Below are 7,713 nucleotides of genomic sequence, written 5' to 3' on the forward strand. Positions count from 1 at the left end.
TTAACCACTAGGCTCCTCCAGGAACCCTAGGAAGACCATTATAAAGGGTGCTGCAATAATCAAGTTTTGAGATCCTTTACGGAAAGGAAATCCTTAGTTCATATTCTGTGAATATGAAAAACGGGAACCTCACTACAGATAGAATTTAAAGCTTAAAAGAAAGTGAGGCATCTGAGACTGCTCTAAGTGCAAAGTGTGCCACGCAAGAAAAGAGGGGACCCTTGGACAGAAGTGGGAATTTTATAAGTTATGGAGGAGCTTCTAAACCAAATTGCTTCACACTTGGCTGTGTTCAAAACCTGTCAATGGCATCTCAGCCAGCTAGCTATTGAACTATGTAGCTCTTAAGTACAGACAAATACCGTAGATGGTCTTTTGAGTTAAAAAGAAAAATAGCCACATACAAATTTATTAGAGGGACGGGAATCTAGAAGAAAAGCCTGAGAAAGGAGGGTGGGTGGGACTAGCTGAGTTAATTTGGATGAGTGGGGGGAACTAGAGGTGATGGGGAGGAGGAGGTGAAGACACTTTAGTACTTGAACACAAAACGACAGTGTAGGAAGGGACAATTAAAGAGGAGCCTTAGCCATGTGTTAATTTGTTTTGGTGGCTTCTTTTTCTGCCTGTGATAGGCGTAAATTTTTTCCAGATGTGGAGGAGATTCGTGCAAAGGAACATGAGAAGTATGAAAACAAGCGACAGGAAATGGTGGAGAGGCGTCAGAAACTGTTGGCTGAAAGGAAAAACATCCACTTAAATTCTTCTGAAGACAGACAAAAATAAGAACATAAGAAAATTCCTTGAGCCCAGCGTCCTATCTCCAACAGTGGCCAACTGGGTGAATGTTATTTGAGGGTCCAGAGCATGACTCCATGCCATGATCCTAAGAAGACTTGCTCCTGTTGATGGCTAGATAAAAAGAACACTGAATTATTCCACATTAACCAGTTCAAACTCAACACAGTGAACTGAGTCCTGTGACTGTATCATGAACTTACAGTATGGGAAAGGGATGTTCATGTTCTTCCTGTGATTTGTCTGAATACCTTTTTAGAAGAATTGGTCTGGACTGTCCTGGCTGAATTCCAGCTATATGGGATAAGTGTGTACTGGGAGAGAATTTGTCTTCCTGGAGTATGGTTTTATATGATTATGGTGAATATGAGGGAGTAGAGTCTGAAGTAGGTTGTCTGCTAATCATGTTAAACTTTAAAAGATATTCAGCCAGCGGCGATCAGTGGTTTTCTGATCACCACAGGCGTGTTATCCCCATAAATTCAGAGCCAGGCCATGTCTGAGCTCCAGCATTGAATTTCTGGGTTTACGGAGTCGGTGAAAACACAGCCGGTTAAGTGTGATATTCAGTACTTAATTGGTTATGGAGAACTGCATAACGATAGGACTGACTTTTTTGCGATCCCATTTATGCAGTTAACATGGCTGATTAAGTGCAGAATTCACCCCTGAATGCCCCCAAAATAGCTGGTTTTGAGTTGGGTGCTAACTGGACATTTTCAGCGGTGCTATGTGGTTAAGTGTTTATGAAGAGATTTGATATACCACTTAGCCCGTTAGGATGTTAGCAGTGTACAATAAAATAAATAATAAAAAAGAAAGGAACACCATTAATTAACAGGAAAAGCATATATCATTCACACACAGACACACCAACAACTTCCCCTAAAAAAAAAAAATGCAAACTGTAAAATAATATTGTATATAATAATTTGCACCTCTGTCTGGATGCCTGGGTTCGTAACACACTTCCCATTGGTCCGCCCTGGCGATGACGTCAGAGGGCGGATCAGTGAGAGGAAAGGGAAGCCAGCACCAGCCAGCTACAGAACGTTGGAGATGAGCCCTTCCAGAAACAGGAAATGAGGGCAGGACCAGAGGCAGAGCTGAGACAGATGGGAAGGCAGTCTGAAGCGCCACTCGCCTTCACTGCTGACACTGGACCCCGAGGTAAGAATTTTTAAATTACAGCTGGCACTTAGGAAGGTGAGGGGCTGCCGGAGGACAGGTCGTGCTTGCACTCGGAGGGGAGAGAGAGAGGGAGGGGCGGGAACTCGGAGGAGAGGGGGGCATAGCACTCGGAGGGGAGGGAAGGGGTCCTGGAACTCGAAGGGGAGGGGGCAGGGGGTCCTGGAACTTGAAGGGGAAGGGGCAGGGGTTCCTGGAATTCGAAGGGGAGGGGTGCCTGGAACTCAGAGGAGAGGGAGGGGGTGTGGAACCTTGCTAGCGCCTGTTTCATATCTGTCGGAAACGGGCCTCTTTTACTAGTAAGTAAATATAAATCAGTGCCACCGAATATGACCAGTTAGATCCGAACAAGTGATTTAACTAGCCCGGAGCCATTTCTGGCTGCTTAAATTGCTTTGAATATTGACCTCAGACTGTTTGACATGGAGTGGTATTTCCAAAGCACTTAGACTTACAAAGTTGCATGGAGGAGTATTTTCAAAGTACTTAGATTTACAAAGTTCCATAGTAACCTATGGAACTTTGTAAGTCTAGCCAATTGGATTCAGTTTCCAGCCAAACAACATTCTAAATAAATATAGGAAGAATGAAACAGTTTTGTGAGTTTTGTTTTATTTTTGACACAGAAGTTTCTTTCTTCTTTTTTGCATTTCCTGTTCATCTAGAACCAGGACTGTGATTTGGCTACATGAGCCTTAAGTTGCAACTATGAGGATTTTTCTGCTCCATTAGGCACGAGGTTCAGTGGAAGACAGTGTGTTTTGAGGGGTTCAGGGGACAAGATAAGGGAGCAAAGGCGAGATGTGCACCTGAGAACATTTTCATGAAGTGCACAAAAGAGCCCTCTAGGGTGCCCCATAGAGCATGATGAAGGGACAAAATTTGTATCTGTCCCCGCGAGCTCTGTCGGATCCCATCTGCACAAGCCTCGTTCTGATTTTATATTTAAACAATTTTATTAAAGTATAAAAAGAAACTATATTCTGTATAACTGTTGTTTTATAAATCACAAACAATACAGAACAAGAGTCAACAAAATTCCTGTCTCCCCTCACAAATATGCCCTCCACTATCAGGAAAAGTGAACAAGCCAAATTACTACAGAATGCTACATAGAAAATTCATGTTAACAGAATACCTCGGTCACACACACACAGAACGCAAATGCCAAATACATATTAGCTGACCAAAAATGAAAAACATATATTAACCTAAAATCACAAGAAGCTACACCACAGAAATAGAAAGATATGCATTTCCTCCTATATGGTGCAAAATATAAAGATCACACATGCTAGAGATGGTGTTAGGGGGGTGCAACTAGGACATCTACCCCCTGGCCAAAGAGAGCCCTAAGCCTATCCGCTCCACCTATGTCCAGCATCACTCCTCTGTGTCCCTATGCCCCTCCCCCCACATCCAGCATCTCCCTTCTGCATTCCTATTCTCGATGTCCAGCATCTTCCCTCTGTGTCCATATACCCTCTCCAATGTTTGGCATTGCTCCTGTGTCTCTTCCCCTCCCTCCCCTGCAGGTCCAGTACCTCTCTCCCCTTCCCTGCAGCCCTACTGTACCATGGATCCAGCGCCTCTCTCTTCCTTCCCTCCCCCCAATGGCCCAGCGCCTTTTTTCCTTCTCACCAGCTCTGTTTTTGGGTCCAGCAGCCTCCTCCCTTTCCGTGAGTCCACTCCAGGAACCCTCCTCCCACATTTCCAGTGCCCCTCTCTGTGGGTCCCTATAACCAGCCCCTCCGAATGACACACATTACAATTTATAGCAAATTACTACTCTACCTATGAAAAGCTATCCCGTTATTATACTTACTGTGTGTACATTCCTATGCTGCACAAGCCAGCATGTTTAAAAATATAAGTGGGATCAAATAAAAATGGTACCGACAATAAAGAATGAGAACATGGTTGCTTTGTTTTGAGGCTCCCTGTCCCTGCAGTCAGGTATTTGAGGCCCCATTGCTCTCCTGGGATGTCTGGGGGGACCAGTCTACTAAAAATGCTGGCTCCTCCTACGTCCTAATGGCATGACTCTCTTGTTTGCACTTACTCGTTTTTTGGGTTTTTTTTTTTTTTTTTTAAATGGACAAAAAACCCAAAACATCCAAAGCACGAAACCTTGTTCAAAACAGAATTAAAAAAAAAAAAAAGATGTTTTTCTTTTTTGAAAATAACCTTGTTTCCTATTCGGATTTGGGACGTTTTGTGCAAAACATCCAAAGTCGGACTTAGATGTCATATCAAAAATGCTTCTCATAGTAACCTATGTAACTTTGTAAGTCTATGCGCTTTGAAAATGAGCCTCTGTCACTAGGTACCCAGATAAACACATTTTCATTTTTCTTTTGTGTCCAAGTATCTTTATTAACTTTGAAAAGTACAAAGTACAAAAAAAAAATGTGTACAACAAAATACTCAAAGAATTCAATGAGACCAAGCAGAACAAAGAAAAAACACTGTCAGGTGAACTGCTGGATGTGAAAATAAAGAAAGTCATCACCTTTCAAGTACAGTGTCTAGAAAATATCAGAAACATATATCAATGCTGTTAAGTAAGTATTCAAGTATTGGACATATAGGAGTCCAAATTAGACCATACTTTAAGTGTCAATGGAGAAAGATCTTATCTATTACTGAGACTTCAAATTGATGAAGTTGCAATACAGATTGCCACCAGAAATGAATATTTAGAAGAGAGTTATCTTTCCAATTGGATAGTACAGATTTTACAGCAACTGCTAATAAAATGTTGAGCAATTTAGAGTCATGTTTATCCAGAGAGGTGTCCAATGCCAGAGAACCAAAAATAATCATTTTCCAGGAGATTGGTTGCTGAATATGTATAATTTTGGATCGAGATTCCAAGTGTTAAGGGGAAAAGGACGGTTATAGGGGTGTACTACCAACGTACCCTTTTTCGCTAAAAAATAGCTGCTTCAGGGGAATTTCTTGATTTAGACACATCCAAGTGGTTTAAACATCATATGGTCTCCGTGTCTCCCTGGTACAAAAATGGCGGAATCAAGAAATTCCCCTGAAGCAGCTATTTTTTTAGCGAAACAGGGTTCTCCTGTTGGGACTTTATGGGACTTTGTAGAATAACATAACTGGATTTGGAGACTACAAAAGTCCGCGGAAGAATCATCATCCAAGATATGTAACAATTTTGGGTTACTTTTAATTTAATATAGTGTCTCTATTATAGGTGCTTGTAAGGGTACAGTGGCAGAGTTATTGTGAATTGAATATGGTGGAGTTTTTTTTGAAGACATGATTAAAGTGGTGCCCTCATTATACAAAAGGCGTGTCCTTTAAAAATGAGGTGTCTCCGATAGCACTGAGGTCTTTTTTTCTCCACTTTTTTCATTGTTGCCTGCCACAATTACCCACAAACACCTGATCCATATTGTAGAATTGCTGGAGAGTTTTTGATTTTAATTACCCCCATATAGACTGGGTTAATGTAACATCAGGGCATGCTAGGGAGGCAAACTTCCTTGATGAAATAAAGGACAGCTTTATGGAGCAGCTGGTACAGGAACCGACGAAAGAAGGAAAAATTCTAGACTTAGTCATTTGTGGAGCGCATGATCTAATACGGGAGGTAACGGTCCAGGGGCCGCTTGACAACAGTGATCATAACATGATCGACTTTGAAATTTGCTTTCAAAAACGTAAACATAGGAAGTCAAATATGTTAGCATTTAACTTTAAAAAAGGAAGCTATGATAAGTAGTAGTACTATGATAAAATGAGAACAACGATAGAAAAAAAAATTAGAGGAGCGACTGAGAGGGTAAGAAACCTACAACAGGTGTGGATGCTGTTCAAAAACACCGTCCTGGAGGCCCAGGCCAAACATATTCCACGTATCAGAAAAGGAGGATGGAAAACCAAACGACAGCTGGCATGGTTAAAAAGTGAGGTAAAGGAGGCTATTGGAGCTAAAAAGGAATCCTTCAGAAAATGGAAGAAGGAACCGAATGAAGAAAATAAGAAGTGGCATAAGGAATGTCGTCAGATGCAAAGCGCTGATAAAGGCAAAGAGGAATTTTGAAAGAAAGATAGTGTTAGAGGTGAAAGCTGATAGTAAAATTTTTTTTAAATACATTAAAAGCAGGAAACCAGCAAAAGAATCAGTTGGCCCACTGGATGACCAGGGTGTAAAAGGGGCGATCAAGGAAGACAAAGAAATAGCAGAAAAACTAAATGAGTTCTTTGCTTCGGTCTTCACCGAGGAACATTTGGGTGGGATACCGGTTCCGGACAGGGTATTCGAAGCTGAAGAATCAGAAAAAATGAAATATCTGTAAACCTGGAAGACATAATGGAGCAGTTCTACAAACTGAAGAGTAGCAAATCTCCTGGACCAGATGGTATTCACCCCAGGGTACTGATAGAACTAAAAAATGAGCTGGCAGAGCTACTGTATTGATTTGTAATTTATCCTTAAAATCGAGCGTGGTACCAGAAGATTGGCGGGTGGCCAATGTAACGCTGATATTTTAAAAAGGTTCCGGAGGAGACCCCAGGAAATTATAGACCAGTGAGTCTGATGTCGGTGCCAGGCAAAATGGTAGAGACTATTATCAAGAAGAAAATTACAGAGCACATTCAAAAGCATGGACTAATGGGACAAAGTCAACATGGATTTAGTGAAGGGAAGTCTTGCCTCACCAATCTGGTGCATTTCTTTGAAGGAGTAAACAAACATGTGGACAAAGGTGAGCCGGTTGATATTGTGTATCTAGATTTTCAGATTGCGTTTGATAAAGTCCCTCATGAAAGACTACAGAGGAAATTAGAGGGACATGGGATCGGAGGTAGTGTCTTACTGTGGATTAAAAACTGGTTGAAAGATAGGAAACAGAGAGTGGGATTAAAAGGTCAATATTCGCAATGGAGAAGGGTAGTTAGTGGGGTCCCTCAAGGATCTGTGCTGGGACCTCTGATTTTTAACATATTCATAAATGACCTAGAGATAGGGGTAACTAGTGAGGTAATCAAATTTGCAGATGACACAAAGTTATTCAAAGTCGTCAAATCGCAGGAAGATTGTGAAAAACTACAAGAGGACCTTACGAGACTTGGAGACAGGGCGTCTAAATGGCAGATGACATTTAATGTGAACAAGCGCAAAGTGATGCATGTGGGAAAGAGGAACCCAAGTTCTCTCTCCTCAATCACTGGCTGACTACTTCTGCGACAAGGTACAAAAGATCAACCTTGAGTTCACTTCCAAGTCACCACCTCCTCTTCAGCCTGTAGCCCTATCCAATACCCAACCAACCATGGCCTCCTTCTCCTCCTTTCCTGAGATCACCGAGGATGAAACCTCCCGCCTTCTTTCCTCCTCGAAATGCACCACCTGTTCCTCCGATCCCATCCCCACCAACCTACTTAACACCATCTCCCATACTGTCACCCCCTCCATCTGTCGCATCCTTAACCTTTCTCTCTCCACTGCAACTGTCCCTGACACCTTCAAGCACGCCGTAGTCACATTTCTCCTAAAAAAAACATCACTTGACCCTACCTGCCCCTCCAACTACCGTCCCATCTCTCTCCTCCCCTTCCTCTCCAAATTACTTGAGCGCGCCGTTCACAGTCGCTGCCTTGACTTTTTCTCCTCTCATGACATCCTAGATCCACTTCAGTCTGGTTTTCGCCCTCTACACTCGACAGAAACAGTACTCTATAGTCTGCAACGACCTGCTC

The sequence above is a fragment of the Microcaecilia unicolor genome, chromosome 6, assembly GCF_901765095.1.
Source record: "Microcaecilia unicolor chromosome 6, aMicUni1.1, whole genome shotgun sequence".
In the NCBI taxonomy this organism is placed as follows: Eukaryota; Metazoa; Chordata; class Amphibia; order Gymnophiona; family Siphonopidae; genus Microcaecilia; species Microcaecilia unicolor.